Raw genomic sequence first — 16,878 nt, 5'->3', positions numbered from 1 at the left:
ATATTAACTTATATGGTTACAAAATAATAGTCCAGGTCCAATTTTTTTTCAATTATAACAGATATAGCATTACAGTTTGTAATAGTTGATCAGGGCATAAGCAATTTCTTGCTTGCTAATTTGAACATGTAGCCAGGAATAAATAGCACACAGTATGTGTAATGCAATCTTAAAAGAGTTTTATTGGAACAATTCTTAGACCTCATACAAGGACATGAAAAAATAAGAAATGTAAATGAATGTGATGTCAGACTGATGAAGCAAGTCTCTGGAGATCCTTGGAAGTTAGAACAGATTTTAAAACTCATTATGATTGAATTATAAAATAAATGAAAACCAGCAGGGTTAAATATGATGCTGATGGGAGCAAGAAAAGAAAGTTATTTGGATACCCACGACAGGAAGCAAGCAAGTTCAGGTTCACCTCTAGGGCAAGGAGGAATTTTCTTCTAGCTTCTTCTCTTAGGTGTTTACTCTGTAACCAGGCACTGTGCTGGTCTCTTGAAACACAAAGACCAAGAAAACACAGTGACTGTTTAAAAGCTCATGCTTTTGGGGGAGCAGGGGCAGATATATACAACAGAGAGCAAATAATAATAATGCTAAAGTAATAGCTAAAATCAATTGGGCACTAACCATGTGGCAGATACTATCCGAAGCACTTACATATATTAACTCATTTCATTCTCACTTCAACCTGATGAGGTAGATACTGTCATTATTCCTGTTTTATAGATACCAAACATGAGGAACAGATGTGTTAAGGAGCTTACTCAGGTCAAACGGCTTATAAGTGGCAAAGCCAGGATTCAGACCCAAGCAGATCTAGAATCGGTCTGTGTTCCTGACAACACAACTAAATATATTGCCTCTCTTAACTTGATAATGTTTCGGGGCTAAGTAGCCTGGAGTTAACTAAAGATCTTTACAATTATTCTTATTGTTGTTTTACTATTCTGTGTTGTTTAATAACTCTGCAAACACAGATTTCTAGAAATAGGAGAAAGGAGGCAGGGACATTCCATAAAATTTGGCACGGATTAAGGCATACATATGTATGGATCTGATAGTTCAGGCTCCAAGAAACTTATCAGTGCCAAAGAGGCCCTTACACATTTCAATTTTATGTTGCAAATACATACTGAATGTGAAAACTGTACTAAGCACTGCTGGGAGAAGGAAGGGAGGATAGACATAAAAGACTTTTCCTTCCCTTATGAAGCTTAAACTCTAGTAGGTGAGATAAGCCAAGTACACAAGTAATCACAGCACGGAGTGTGCTGTGACAAGTATCGTAAAGGGGTACAAAGGATTAGAGAAATTAAGAGCAAAGGAAATCTTTACTCAGTGAGAGGATCAGGAAAGTCTTCCTGGAGGAGGGGACATCTTGAGTGCTGGGTAGAATTTTGATAAGTGAGGATGACTATAGAGGTAAACCATTCTGACAAGGGAAAGAGCAGAGTAAAAAACAGAATAGAAACCAAAGAAATATTCTTAGTAATGAATTAATCACGCTGATTGGTCAGGGAAAGTTGAAGTTACAGTAGAAAAAGCGGAGAAGATGTTTGTACCCCCATAATATTCTGAAATAAAATAACATTAATCAGGTGTCAGGCAGATATGGGGGGGAGGGGATGGGTGTATACATACATAATGAGTGCGATGCTCACCCTCTAGGGGATGGACACGCTTGAAGTTCTGATTGGGGGCGGGGCAAGGGCAATATTCGTATCCTAAACTTTTGTACCCCCATAATACGCTGAAATAAAATAAAGAAAGAAGGAAAGAAAAAGAAAGAAAGAAAAAGTGGGGAAGGCCACAATGGAATGACCTCTCAGGAGAAAACAACTCAGAACTTTCACAATACAAGGTCTCATTTATTGGGGCTGGGTCATATTTATGCCTATGTTAGTCTATCATTTTTCTATCATTTTTGTTTGACCAATATCTCTCTCTCCCTCCCCTCTTCCCTCTCTTTCTTCCTTTCTCCCTCCCTCCCTCCTCTCTTGCTTTCTTCCTTCCTTTCTTCTCTCTCTCTCCTTCTTGCCTTCCCCTCTCTTTCTTTCATTCCTTCCCTGCCCCTCTTTTCTTTCATTCCCTTTCCTTCCTCTCTCTCTTCCTCTTTCTTTCTTTCCTTCTCTTTCTTTCTTTCTTTCTTCTTTTCTTTCTTTCCTTTCTTCTCTCTCCTTCTTTCCTTCCCCTCTTTCTCTCTTTCTTTCATTCCTTCCTTCCTCCCTCTCTCTCTTTCTTTTTTTCACTCATTCAGAGCCCAGAGTGCCTAGCTAACAGGGCCACTAACTATCTCAATTGAAATCTTGAACAATGCTTCTTTATTTTTTCTGTAGAGCTCACATAAAAATCTCTCTCTGACTAAAGATAAAAACAAAACTGTAAAAATGTACTTATGCATGGTTGTGTAAGATATTAAAATATGTGCATAACTTAAAATAGAATGTCAGCTTAGAATCTGATTATTCATTTAATAAATCTTTACTGGGGACAACTACACACCCACTGTATGAGAAGCTTGGAGAATTCTCAAGTGATTTAAAATTCATGCCTTCTGGGTGTTCAAAAAGTGTGGGGTAAATAGACAGGAATGAGTTATTATAACACCAAAGAAGTATAACACATGGCTGTGAAGGAAAGGCCAGCTGCCTGAGTGACCTGTGTGTGCAAGAGAAATTTGCCAGGTGGCCTAAAGGAGAAGAGCCTCCTTGCAAAGGGAACAGCTTGCACAAAAACACCTGCAGGGAGGCCCAGCTTATTTGAGGAATAACAAGAAGTAACTGAGGCATAAAATGCCGAAAGGGAAGTGGCAAGGAATGTGGCTGTGGGTGGAAATTGGAGCCAGTTTATAAAAGGCCTGGGATGGCAGGGGAAGGATATTGAGCTTTGAGCTTGAGGCCATTGAGAACCGGTATGGGAAAGGACAGACTTTTTTCAGTTTTTAGGCAGGTAACTGTGCTAGCAACATAAAGGGTGAGTTGAACTGGGAAAAAAAATGCTAGTGGCATTAAGTCCAGTTAGCAAGTTATTGGAATAGTCCAGACCATAGATGACAATGTCTAAGATTTTAAAACACAAATCAACAGACATTTATTCAAAAATAGCAAATGTCCAGCAAAATGCTAAAGATTCAATATTAACCAAAATATGACTGCTGTTCTCAAGAAAAGGAATGGCAAGCCTTAACCTAAGCTGTAAGTAATGGGGAATCAAGGTGAGTATTCTGGGATGGGATGGCAGGGAAGATACTGAGGTCCCTGGAGTGGGAGGCTGGTTATCTGTGGGTACCACTCATCAAGACAGGGAAAACAGAAAGAAGGATGGTCTGGGAGTAAGATGATGGGTTCACCTTTGCATATGTGCCTGCCAAATTTTTTACATGCAATTAATAAATACTTTTTAAATTAATTAAATTGAGACAATTGAATGGCATGGGTATTCAGTAGAGCAGACAATCCCTCAGGGATATTCAGACACCACTATCTCCTCTAAATTATCATCTGACCTTTGGAATATCACATCAGTCATCTTGGATTTCATCTTATTGCAGAATTTCTCAGACAACCAGATGCCAATTTACCACACTATTTTCCCACGTTATAGTAAAGATTTTACATATCTAGATTTCTTTTTCTCTGAGAATTCAATATTCTTCAGGTACCTTTATATTCCTTCCTTGCCCTACAATCTAGGTTGTAGCAAGAAAAAAATTAGAAAAACTGAAACTAAGTAGTAGGACTGTGCATATGAAGAAATGGATAGACTCAAGTCATTCAAAAGGTAGATTCAATTGGCCTTGGGAACCACTGGGAAATACTGGGAGATGTGGAGGAAAAAACAAGATTAGTGTATTTCAAAGTTTCTGACTTAGATGAGCATATTGACAATAGAATCATACACTTACATCAGAATTATTTAGAAGTAACTTTGGGGTAGGAAGAAGAAAATGAGTTTCATTTTGGGTCACACTGACCCTGAGATTTTTATGAGGCACTATGGTATCAAACAGACAGAAATATAAACAACTGAGACGTAAACTGAGAAATGTAAGTTGAGACAATTTAGGTGGTACCTGAGATTTTTGGCTTGGATCAAATTAACCAAGCAGGGACTGTAACAGTGTGAGAGACAAATCTTGAAGAGCAAGATAATTGAAAAAAAAAATAGCTGCAAAAAGATATCCATAAAGATTAAGAAGCACAGGGAAATGTAGGGGGAAAGTAGGAATAAGGAAGCCAAGGGAGGAGAAAAGCTTCAAGAAGGAAGGAAAAGAAAACATTGCCTGGTGCTCTAGAGAGTCAATCAGTCAAGACTAAGAAGAATTTTGGGTTTGTTTTTTTTTCTTTTGGCAGTTCCTGGCTTTCCAATGGCTTCCACAAGACCAGCTATGGAGAAATGGTGAAATGAGGTTATGTGGGATCCAGGAGAAAACTGTAGGTAATAAACTGTAACCTCAAGTACAGATGGATTCTTTCAAGAATCTTAGTTAAGAAAAGAGGAGAGAACTGGAATAGTTCAGGCAGGGCACAGAATTCCATTTAAAGGGGAGTAACAGAAGCACTGCTTTGGAAGTCAAAATGCTTTTGTCCCTTTTTCCTTTAGGCTCTGTTTACAAAATGCCTTTTTTTCTGTGTTTATAAGGAAATTTCTGAAGTAAAGTTTTCCGTAAACTTTATGTGAGATCCAACTATTCTTATTTCAATTAATATAAATTAACATAAAATATCTTCTCACTGATTTCCACATGACCAAATTTGCTAGAAAGCTAAAGTTATGTTTACCTTGTATTTAGTCAACATATTTTGAGTTTACTTATATGAAATATCTGTTCACAATATAGTTAAATTAAATGCTCTGAAATACAATAGTAACCCAAACTAACATTTTTTTCTAGCATTTACAGTATGTCAGGCACTGTTATAAGGTGCTTTTCTTTCATTCGTCTTTACCTCTCCTCCCAAGAACCCATGAAGTAGGTCCTGTTTGTTTTCTCCATTTCACAGAGGCACACAGAGAGGCTTAGTCCTTTCCCAACATCACACAGCTAATAAGTGGCAGATCTGGATTCAAACTCAGAAGACACCACAGCCCATGTTTTTAACCATCACGCCATCTTGACTCTCAGTCATAAACTGGAACTACCATGACAAACAAAGAGACATCTCGGATGATAGTGTTCCTGTTTGCCTACTTCTGTCTTCATTAACTTTCAAAACCTTATTTCTCCCTCCTGAATTCAACTTGCACAATAAAAAGAATAGCTAAGTCATTCGTGTAATTATACTAGTATTGAGAGAAATTCAAACTTGAATATGTTTATCCCTCTGTTTAAGGAGGTTTCTTAGCTACTCCGGCTCACTCTCCAGCTGGGAAACAAGGAAGGATCCAACTGGCATGAAAAGGTCATGGCCATGAGGCCACTGGACAAGGTATGTAATTGGGAGATTTGAATATGGTTTCCCATTGTCAAAGTTAGAACTGGCATCATGGGGAAAAGCAACATTTGTTTTACATGAAAACCATTCAAGACATTTATACAAAAAAAAAATTGTGAAGAACAAAATTCTTCCTTCAGACTTGGGATTCAAATGCTGAGAACGCTTCAAAAATAAGAATAAAACAAAGGGTGAGCTACTTCTCTCTCAGCTCATATTAAATGGATGGGTCACAGTTTGCAGCATGATTGCACACATATTTTTTCAATTTCCTTATTACGAGCTACACAGTAACACAAAATAATATGAAGGAACATGAAGCTCTCCAGCAAAAACTAGAACAATATATAAATAAACTAATGTATGGATATTATGGGAAGGAGAGAGATTTGATGGCTTTCTATGTTTCCCATAATTCTAAATGTATAGTGGGCTAAGAAATACAGGTATTCCTACAATTATGCCCAGATATGCTATTTGAAGTAATCTATAAATCTGACATCAAATTAGCATTGAATAATATCTAATTTAAATACAATTAACTCCTTCCCACTGAGTGTTTAGAATCTAGTAAATAAGGAAAAACATTTAATATTTTTAATTCAAATAGCAATATATCTGTTTGCCATGGCTTCATAGTAAACATCATTGGGGACAAATCTAAATAAGCTTTTAAGTGTCTTAATGCATACTAGGAGCTTTGCATATGCTGTCTGCATGTTTCTCTGGGAGAATATATTATCACTCCCAATCTGAAAAAAACTGAGGTTCAGAGTTAAAGAACTAGTCCAAGTTCAGTTACTGAGCTAGTAAGCAGCAGAGCTGAGATTGGAACCCAGTCCTGTCTGATTCAAAATTCCTTCCACTTCAAATCTTCCCTTGTGAGTAATAAAAACCATGATCTCTCAAAATGTGAATATAATGGAAATACAGAAATTAAATAATAGATATTAAATAGCAAAATGTTGAACTCAGCTTTATAATGAGTTAATAAAATAGATTTCTGTAATGTTCTTGCTTTACATTAAGAGGTGAAATAAGCCATAGAATAAAAACTAATTTGTATGAAGTAATAATGTACCTAAGGATAGCCTATAAAATCACAGCATAATTATTAAGAGGGAGACATTGATTTTCCAAAGACTATATTGTCCTGGACAAAATATATTGGATTTATACTGGAAAAAGATGAATGTATGTAGTATTTAATGGCATAGTATCCATTGATTATTCAGTAAAGAAATTTCTAGATGAGATTATTGAAAGAATAATTCTATTTCTGTCAATATATATTTAACATATGGTAAAGAAATCACATTCTCAGTGAAAACTGCGTACCCATTAGGATTGCATATTACAAATAACAAAATCCCAACCTAAACTAGTTTAAATAAATAGTTTAAACTTAAAATAGTTTAAATGAAATGTGTTAGTTCACATGATGGAAAAGATCTGCAATATAACTAGCTTCAGGCAGGTTTGATCCAGCAGCTCAAAAGATAACACCCAGAACTCAGTTTTTAAGCACCTCTCAGCTCTGTTCTCTGCTTGGTCCTCACTCAGGCTCCCCCACCACACACACACAAGGCTTTCTCAGCTCTCCCTGTAGTAACAATGGCTTCCACAGATACAGTCTCACCTCACACTATGGTGGGAAAATGTGATGGTCTCCTCTTAGAGTTTCCACAGAGAAGAGACAAAGCTCTAGGATATTTTTTTCAAAAATCCTAAATTATTGCACATTTTATTAACTCTGATTGGACTCCCTAACACACTAAGATTGGGGGGATGAAATATGGGTATTCACATGAGCCTCCGGGGTTGCTACCCTGTCACTGCACTAATCGTCCCACTCAGAACACTTGGACCAAGAATTAGGAAGGGCTAGTTTCTCAAAGGAGAACCCAGGATACAACTCAGATGGGTGACTTGTGTCCTCAAAATTGCCAATATCTAATACAAATCAAAAGATTTCTGGGCAAGACAATGACATGAACACAGGTAATCTCACAGGCTGAATTAATGCCCATAACAACCATAAAATTAATAATTATATTAGGTAATAGACACTGATTAACAACAAAGACAGAAGCTGAATGCTTTACATATTTTACTTGATTGAAATGTCAGACTGCCTAAAAGATAGGCATTATTATTATACCTATATTTTACAGATGAGGAAATTGAGGACCATAATATTTAAGTAAATTTTCTGATATAAAAAAGATCAAAAGCCTGCATCAGCTCTGTCAAATATAGAAAGATGCCTTCTAGAGGACAGAAAATTTGAAGGAAAATTGCTAGAGATAATACAGACGAGGCTAAATTAATTCAACATGTGTTTATTGAGCACTTACTATATGCAGATATTAGTTTGGGCACTAGAGGTGCTATGCTAGGTGCTGAGCTGAAGAAAAGTCAACCGTGACTCCAGCCTACAAACACCATGTACCTACTCATAGACTTCTCGTGGTGCCTCAAACCCACAAAAGCCCCCTGCCTCAGGGCATTTAAACATGTTCTTTCTTCTTTCTCTGTACTTGGGAGTCTCCTCTCTTTACACTTCTTCTCATCCTTTTTTTTTTTTTCTTCTCATCCTTAATATCCATGGTCCATCATGGTCATCATCTAATACTTAAGCCTTTTCTACCTCTGTCAATTTGTGGATTTGTACCACCACAAATTCCAGGTTGTTAATCCCAGCTGAGCTCTCAATGCTACATGGGGTCACACTAAGTCTCTCTACTCAGTTTCTCTCTTTTTGTAATTGCAATTTCAATCTTTTACCAGTCTCCTGAAATCTGTGACTCTACCACCTTTTCTTACTCTCAGCAATCTACCTCATCTACTTCTTCATGAGAAAATAGAAATCATTAGACACTCACTTTCTCATGTATACTCCTAACTCTAACCCTTTCCCCATGCAATGTGATAGGTCCCCAGAATCTTATTTTTAGCATAAAACTTCCTCCTGAATGCACTTACATATAAAGACTCAAATTGGACTAACCTGGTTCATGCTACTGAGAGATCAGAATTGAAACTAAGGAATTCTGAACGCAATTTTGCATGCTTTCTTTTAAATGGAAGAGAAGTATAAATTTTGGAGATGTGCTATGGCCATGTTCCACCCTACGTACATGTAATGGATTAAGCCAATATGTTTAGATAGAGAAGAAGGCCATGAAAATTTAGAAAAAGGATCAGAAATAAAAGAAAATTTCTGCATGAGTTTCCTAAAAGTTTCCATTTCTTGGTTCCAGCTACTTTCTAAGTCTCAGCTATATGCCTTCATTTCCTTAGAGGCATTCCTGTAATCTTATGATTAGGTTTGTTTTGCTGGTTTTCGTTGGTTTCTGTCACTTCTACTAAAAATCGCAAATACAAAATATTTACTTTGCAATCGTTTCTAAAATGTTTTCTCTTCTCTCCTTCTCCACTGCCAGATTCTGGTCCAAGGCATCATTATCTCTTAGCTGGACAACAGTAACAGCCTTCTAAGTGGTCTCCTTACATGCCCTTGTGCTCTGTCCAGTCAATTCTCAAGATGGATTATTTCGAGATCATTTCACTATATGAAAGCTTTCAATAGCTTCCCTTTGTTAAAAAGCAAAAGGTTTAATAAGACCACACAGACCCATATTTTCTAGCTCCTAACTATATGGACAGCCTCCTTTTATAATAGTCTTCCCTTTGCTTGTTGCCCTTGAGCCACCCTGGAGCTCATCAAATCTGTCCTGCTCCAAGTCTTCATTCATTCCACCCCCTCCACCTGACATACCCTTCTGTTCCTGCAACTGGCTAAAGTCTGCTCATCCCTCAGATTTTGCATTAGATGGCATGACATTTACAATTAAAGCAGCGTTCCTTTAATTGTTTTTTAAGATATTCCTCCCCTAATGAGATTGTAAAACTAATAGGTTAGTGAACACGTTTTAATCATCATTGTATTCATAGTGCTTGGCACACAGTGTTTGTCACACACAAATCAATGAGTATTTGTTATATAAAGATATGAGTGAAGTACAGATCCAAGATATGCTACCTACAGTCATAGGAATACCAAAAGAAGACAACACTGCAGAAACAATGAAATGAATGAAACATTAGAAGACAACTTTTCTGAGATGAATTAAGTCCAAACAGACAGAAAAGATGGTTCAATATACAAGGCACAGAGATCAACAGTTTGTATTGCATCCAGACACAGAGAAGAAACAAACAAATTACCTGTCAAAGAAGAAAAATGACTTGTCTCAGTGGTATTTTCTGTAATCCTAAAAGACAAAAGATAATGAATTAACATCTACAAATATCTAAGAGACAATAATCTGCAAATGACTACCGAATGAACCATATGCATAGGGGTTATGAGCATAGACTTTGAAACAAAACTGCCTGGGTGCAAATTCTGACTCCACTTACCAGTTATTTTACCTTTGGCAAGGTTACTTAAACTTCCCGTCCTTCTGTTACACCATTTTCAAACTAGGGATAAGGATAAGAGCTGTCTCACACAGGAACACTCATACACTGCTGGTGGGACTGCAAACTAGTGCAACCCCTGTGGAAAGCATTATGGAGAAACCTTAAACAGATTCAAGTAGACCTACCAGTCGATCCAGCAATCCCATTATTAGGCATCTACCCAAAAGAACAAAAGACATTCTATGACAAAGATACTTGCACCTGAATGTCTATAGTAGCAAAGATGCTATAACAATTGCAAAGATGTGTAAACAACCCAGATGCCCATCAATTCATGAGTGGATTAGTAAAATGTGGTATATGTATACCATGGAGTATTACTCAGCTATAAGAAATAATGGTGATATAGAATCTCTTTTGTTCTCCTGGAGAGAGTTGGAACCCATTCTATTAAGTGAAGTATCCCAAGAATGGAAAAATAAGCACCACATGTATTCACCAGCAAATTGGTTTCCCTGATCATCACCTAAGTACACATTTGGGAATAACACCAATTGGGTAACAGACAGAGGTGGGGGGTGGGGGTAGGGGATGTGTGTATACCTCCATGATGAGTATGATGTGCACTGTCTGGGGAATGGACACGTTTGAAGCTCTGACTCAGAGGGGATGGGGGGCATGGGCAATATATATAATCTTAACTTTTGTACCCCCATAATAAGCTGAAATAAAAAAAAGAGCTGTCTCACGGAAGAATTAAATGAGCCAATATATGGCTAGTGCTCAGAGCAGCTCTAACTATTAATAAATATATCATCATCTAAAGTGAAAAATTTGTCACCCAAGAATTCTGTGTCCAGCCAACTTGCTCTTTGACTGTAGAAAACTTCTTCATGTGGAAAGGATCCTCAGCAGGTATACAATTCATCTATGCCTTCTGAAAAAATTATTTGGCACTTCACTCTAGAGACTACAAAATAAATCAAAGTGAAGAATGCAAGAAGAGAAAAGTCAAGACATAAGGAAGGACTGGAGGTCATCCTTGAAGCCTCATCAAAGATAATGTTGTGTAAATAGTAATTTTATGATAATACTTTAATATGAGTATATTTCAATGCAAATTTCAAAGTTTATTCAACATATATGATAAACGTCTCAGATTTAAAAACCTAAGTGTCTACCTTAAGAAATTAGAAAAAGAAGGGCAAAAATAAAGAAAAAGCAAGCAGATGCAAAGAATAGTAAGGATAAGAACAGAAATCAATGAACTTCCCAATGAATTGGGAAAAAACAGAGAAAAATCAATGAATTCAAAAATTAGATCTTTGAAAGTATCAATAAAATTGATAAACTTTTAGCCAGAATGATCAATAAAGAGAGAAGAAATAATACCAACATCAGAAATGAAAGGAGAGGCATCACTATAAATCCTAGAGACAATAATGGATAGTAAGGAAATATTATGAACAACTTTGTGCCCATAAATTTAACAACTTAAGTGAAATGAACAAATTCATTGGAAGACACAAACTACTAAAACTCACTGAAAAAAAAATCTGAATATCCCTACATCTAATTTTTTTAAATAAATTTGTAGTTTAAAATTTTTCCTCAATGGAAACTTCAAGTTCATGTGGCTTTACTGGTGAATTCTATCAAACATTTATGAGAGAAATCATACCAATTCTGCACAAACTCTTCCAGAAAATAGGGGAATAGGAGAACTCTTCCCAATTCATTTTCTGAGGTTAGCGTTATTCTGATACCAAAACCAGAAAAAGAATTCACTTAGAAATAAGAAAAATACAATATAGTTGTGAAAATCCTCAATAAAAAATAGAAAAATGAATCCAGCAAAGTATAATATATCATGACCAGATGAGGTTTATCTCTGAATACAAGGCTGGTTCAACATTTGAAAATCAATCAGTATAATTAACCATATCTACAGTTTAAAGACAAAAAATTATATGATGATTTCAACAAACGCAGAAAAAAAAGCTAACATGGAGAAAGTCTATCAGTCTCTCTCTCCCAATGATTACAACTAGAAATTTTCCACAGAATATAAAAGCAGCTACCTGAACATTCTGAAAACTATCTCAATGACGTTTTGGAAGAAGTAAATCTACAGGGACACAAAACAAATCAGTAGTTGTCAAGGGCTGTTGTGGAAGGAGCTGACTACAAAGATACATGAAAGAATTTGGGGATGTGATGAAACTGTTTTATAACTTGATTACAGTAATGATTACTTTTGTCGAAAGGCATAAAATTGTGCATTAAAAAGGGTAACTCTTACTGCACATAAAGCTACCTCAATAAATCTGACTTTTAAAAAATTCAGTAAAAGATCTTGTATAGAAAATTAGGATGTAAGCTTTCAAGAAAGTAAAACAAAAATACTAACAGATGAAAAATAGGCTAGAAAGTATTTTTTTAATTTGATCACCAGTTTAGGAGATTTCATATTAAACTTTAAAATTTTCCATAAAAAGAAGACAGAAAAAAAATGGAGAAAAGTAAGTTATCAAATAATATGACAAAATATTTCTAAATTGAAGGAACACCAAATACCCAAAGTATAGCAAATGGAACAAAGTAAGCAGAGAGAGAGAGAGCAAGCAAATCACAGTTTCATGAAATTTTAGAAAGCTAGGGTTTAAGATAAGTTTCCAAAAGCTTTTAGAGAAGAAATATATCACATACAAAGGATTGGGGAAAATGTCATTTGAATTTTTCAAGAACAAGACTGGAAGCTGGAAGATAATAGAGCAAGGGCTTCAAATTACAAAGAGCAAATAAATTCCAATCTAGTATCATATGCCCAGCCAATTATCAAGAATAATAGTTAAATAAGGACATTTTAAGACATACATGGTCTCCAAAAGCCTACTTTTCATGCATTCTTTATATGGAATGTATTGGAGGAGGTACTCCACCAAAACAAGGGAGTTAACTATAAAAAAGTAATACCTGGAAGTTATGAAATAGGAGATTCAACACTACAGTGTGGCAATGGGAGTTCCCAGGCATAGGGAGATCTCAGTACAACAACTAATAAATAAGCACATCTGGAAAGTACCACTGCACTTTGGAATAACAGGTTGCAGGGCCCCAGGCAAGATGTAGCCAAGAGGAAAGAAAAGGAAACTTGTTGTTTATCTGATTTATCTGAAGTTTTTGGCCATTTTTTGAGTAATTTTACAATGTGATTATAAAATTTGAAGCTTCACTACTAATGGGTACAAAGAAAAATTTTTAAAAAAAAGATGAAACAGTTAATAACTCCAGGAAAAACAAAGTTTTATAAGAAAGAAAATGTATTCATAGTACATTGTCAACTGTAACTCACATTAATGTAGTCAAACAATGTAAACTGTATTTATTTAAACAGAAATTGTGATGGAAATTGGAAAATGGGGAAAGGAAAAGTACGTGGGAGAGAGGGAAGCACAGGAGTATACACAGATGTGATGTAAGAAAGCTAAACCCTCATCTGTCAAAGAAGAAAATCAATGGATAATATGCAAATTTGGAAAAGCAAGTAGTGGTAGTATAAGTTACATTTGAGGATACAGTATTAAAAGATACAAATGTGAAGATAAATACAGCTAAAAGATTTTTAAATGTTTGACTCTAGAAAATAAAAATTAATGTTGGACAGCAGAGAGTAGAACAGAAGACTCTTTTTCCTTATAATTATAGAGCACTTGACATTTCAAACCAATATAATTTTACTTCACAAAAATTAACTTTAAAAATTCATAATATTTTTAGTTAAAATATTTAAAATTTTTTCAAGTAATTGAAATAATTACTCAAAGAAAAAACAAAGGAAATATCTTTGTATTTTCTGACATAAATTCTAAATTCTGTTCATCAAAAATCACCATAATTAAGTTGAAAGCAAATGACACACTAGAAAACTATTCATAGAATGCAGACGATACACATTTGTCTCTATCCATATTGTGCTTTCCAATCACTTTTGGGGAAAGTGTCCATTTTGTGTGGCATTTAGAGGATAGCAGAGGATGGATGTGGCAACCTCTTAAGAGAGCTGACAGAATTTCACCCCTTCTATCTGCAAGCCTGAGACAACCAAAACAAAATCCAATTCTTTTCTCCATGAAGTCAATATCAGAGACTTAGCAGGATCCTGGAGATAAGGAAAGTGCCAGAAGCTAATAAGTGGAATTGGAAATGGGAAGACTCAGGAGCTCATGGGGTTCATGGGATCTGTGGATCCCTTTTCAAATCCCCTGTCGACTGACAGAGCTCCTCCACCCTTGTCCTAACCTGAATGAAGGCAGGTCTTCTCGTCTACCTCAGATTCCAACCTTGCCCAGGATGTCCAGTTCTCTTCTTGCTGCAAAGCCCTATTCCTCAGAGTCAGATCCCAGCATACTTAGGTTGAGAAAATCAAATCTAGAAGAATGGGGTTTAAGTCTACAATGAGTAAAACAATTGCTAAGCTTTGGGTAAAAACATGGGGCTGTAATCATGAGAATGCATGCTGAAAGTACCCAATTAAGGAAGAAGAAGAAATCGTTTTAGATCAGGCTGAATGTTGTGGTTCTGGATGAATTTGCCAGGAACTCTGAATTCAGCGTTGTAGCTTAGGCAGCTAGGGTCAGTAATGAATACCTGAACTCGGAGTTGGGTGTACCAAACAAGTTGAAATTGCTTGGTATCAACAAAAGGAAGAAATTCTAATATGAAGAAACTAGAAATGAAGGAATGGACTTATATGCTACAACTTACCATCCCTCACCAAGGAGACACTCCTCTATCACTAAGAAGTTAAAACATTAATTTAGGGGGTCATGGCAAGCATTTTTTTTTAATGAAGGAAACATTACATATGCACGTAATATGTATTTATATAAATGTGGGGGCTGGTATGTGTACACGTGAACATGCATTTATGCACATTGGTTCATGGTGAAAAATATTTGAGACCCATGCTCTAGCTGGTTTGAAGATGACCTGGGATACACAGGCTAGCACCAGCAAGAAGGAATTCTGAAAGTTCCACTCCACTCTGGGGAATCCTGAAAGACAACAGAAAAGAGGAGAGGTCTGATTAGTACATCTTGTTGTCCACTTAACCTGGAGAGCAAGATGATCTGAAGGAAGCAACCATACCAATTCGTGATTAGCAACATGAGGAGACCAAAATAGCCAGGAGTGGAGAACAAGAAGAAAAGTGGGTCCCAGAATGGGTAAATGCTGGGTAAACTCCAGAAAGCCACTGAGGAAAGAAGGGAAGAGTAGGTGGGAAGGGAGGATGTGAATGGCTCCTCTTTGCGTGACCGTTGCATGTGGGGGAGACAGAAGCACAGGGGTATGTGAGGATGGGATGTAAGAAATCTAAACCCTCATCTGCCAAAGAGCAAAGTCAATAGATGATGTGCAAATTTGAAAACTAATGAAGGAGAACCAGGTAGGCAGGCCACTAAAAGTTCCTACTGCTCAGATCAAAGGTTGAGTCACTCTCACAAATCACCCCAACCACTGAAGGTATTGGCTTCCTGGAAACTGCCCAGCATTTACCCCACTATCATATACTGCCAGGGGAAGAGCAGATTGATATGCACTTCTGGAAAGCAAACTGGTAATTTGTATTTAAAGCCATAAATTACTCAAACCTTTGCTTTGATCATTTTACTTTTATTAGTATTTGAGAAAGAATCAAAACTATTCACAGGAAATAGTAAGTAGAAAAAAAAAAAACAGCCCTTACTACTACTATCTGTTGCTACCTGCTAGGTTGTGAATTCTGTACTGTGAATTTCACAGAATAACAACATCAGATGAGGGCTCTTCATGACAAGATCACTCTACAATCATGCCTGACAGAGATAAAAATAAACACACTGCAGCCAGAAAAATGACCAAACTTCCCCCATCCCATGGTGTGTGTAATATACAAGTGCCACTCAAGGTGCAGAAAAGATCATTGCGTTCATTCCAATGGATGCCTCAAGGCATTAGGACTTAATACTCTCTCAGAACCTGGTTGAGAAGGGCTATGTATGTTTCATTTAGCCTAACAATTCTAAGAAAGGAGAAGTACTATCATTTCCATCCTACAGACAGAAGAACAGACTGAAGCACAGACTGATAAGGTAAACAGTCAAAGATCTATTTGAACCCGGCAGTCTGATGGCAGAGGTCTTTCACCACAGAAGCTGTTCGGCTTCCACCAAAACACTACCACAATCTATTGTTATTCAGGGACAAAACCTGGTGTTATATCTGCACTACCCTGGCCTTTCACATCCAGCCAGAGCACCAATGAGGGCAAATATTCCACCTCCTACCTCCTCTTTCCATTGTCATTGCCACTCTGCTGGTTCAAGTCCGCATTATCTCTCCCTAAGCTGCTGCAAACATGTGTCAACTGCAATCAGCATAAATCCTGAAGAATAATATTCCTAAATATAGTCTTGATCATGAAATTCCTTGCCAGTAGATATAATAAATAGATAGATGATAGATAAATAGATAGATTTAAAAAAACTGCTAAACTCAAAGTTCATCATTTAGAACCTCCCAATGGCTGGCAGCTGTGGTCTGTTTTCCAATGATTTCTCCAACTACCTTCCTCCATTCCAAACAAATGGTAAACCCCTTACCATTTTTTGAACAAGTGCTGAATTTTCCCATTCTTATGCCATTGTTCATACTGTCTCTATTCAACCCACACTTCTAGGTTTCAAATTTCTATCCATGCTTGATCCAACTCAATGTCATTTAGCCTCCAAGGCAATGTGGTTTAGTGAAAGGACAAACGATGAACATGGAATTACAATCTTTCCCAACACTCTCTCCCAGCCTCCACCACACTCATGTTCTTACAGCAAAGAAGTTAATTTCACCCTCCTCTGTGCTCCTATGTTACTTTGCTTACGTTTCTTTACAGGAGATAACCACATTTTGCCTCACATAGTAGTTATTTTTTACCTCATTTTCCTACTAGGTTATAAATTCCTTGAGG

This window comes from Lemur catta, chromosome 9 (genome assembly GCF_020740605.2).
Source record: "Lemur catta isolate mLemCat1 chromosome 9, mLemCat1.pri, whole genome shotgun sequence".
Lineage (NCBI taxonomy): Eukaryota > Metazoa > Chordata > Mammalia > Primates > Lemuridae > Lemur > Lemur catta.
This window is presented reverse-complemented; position numbering follows the sequence as displayed.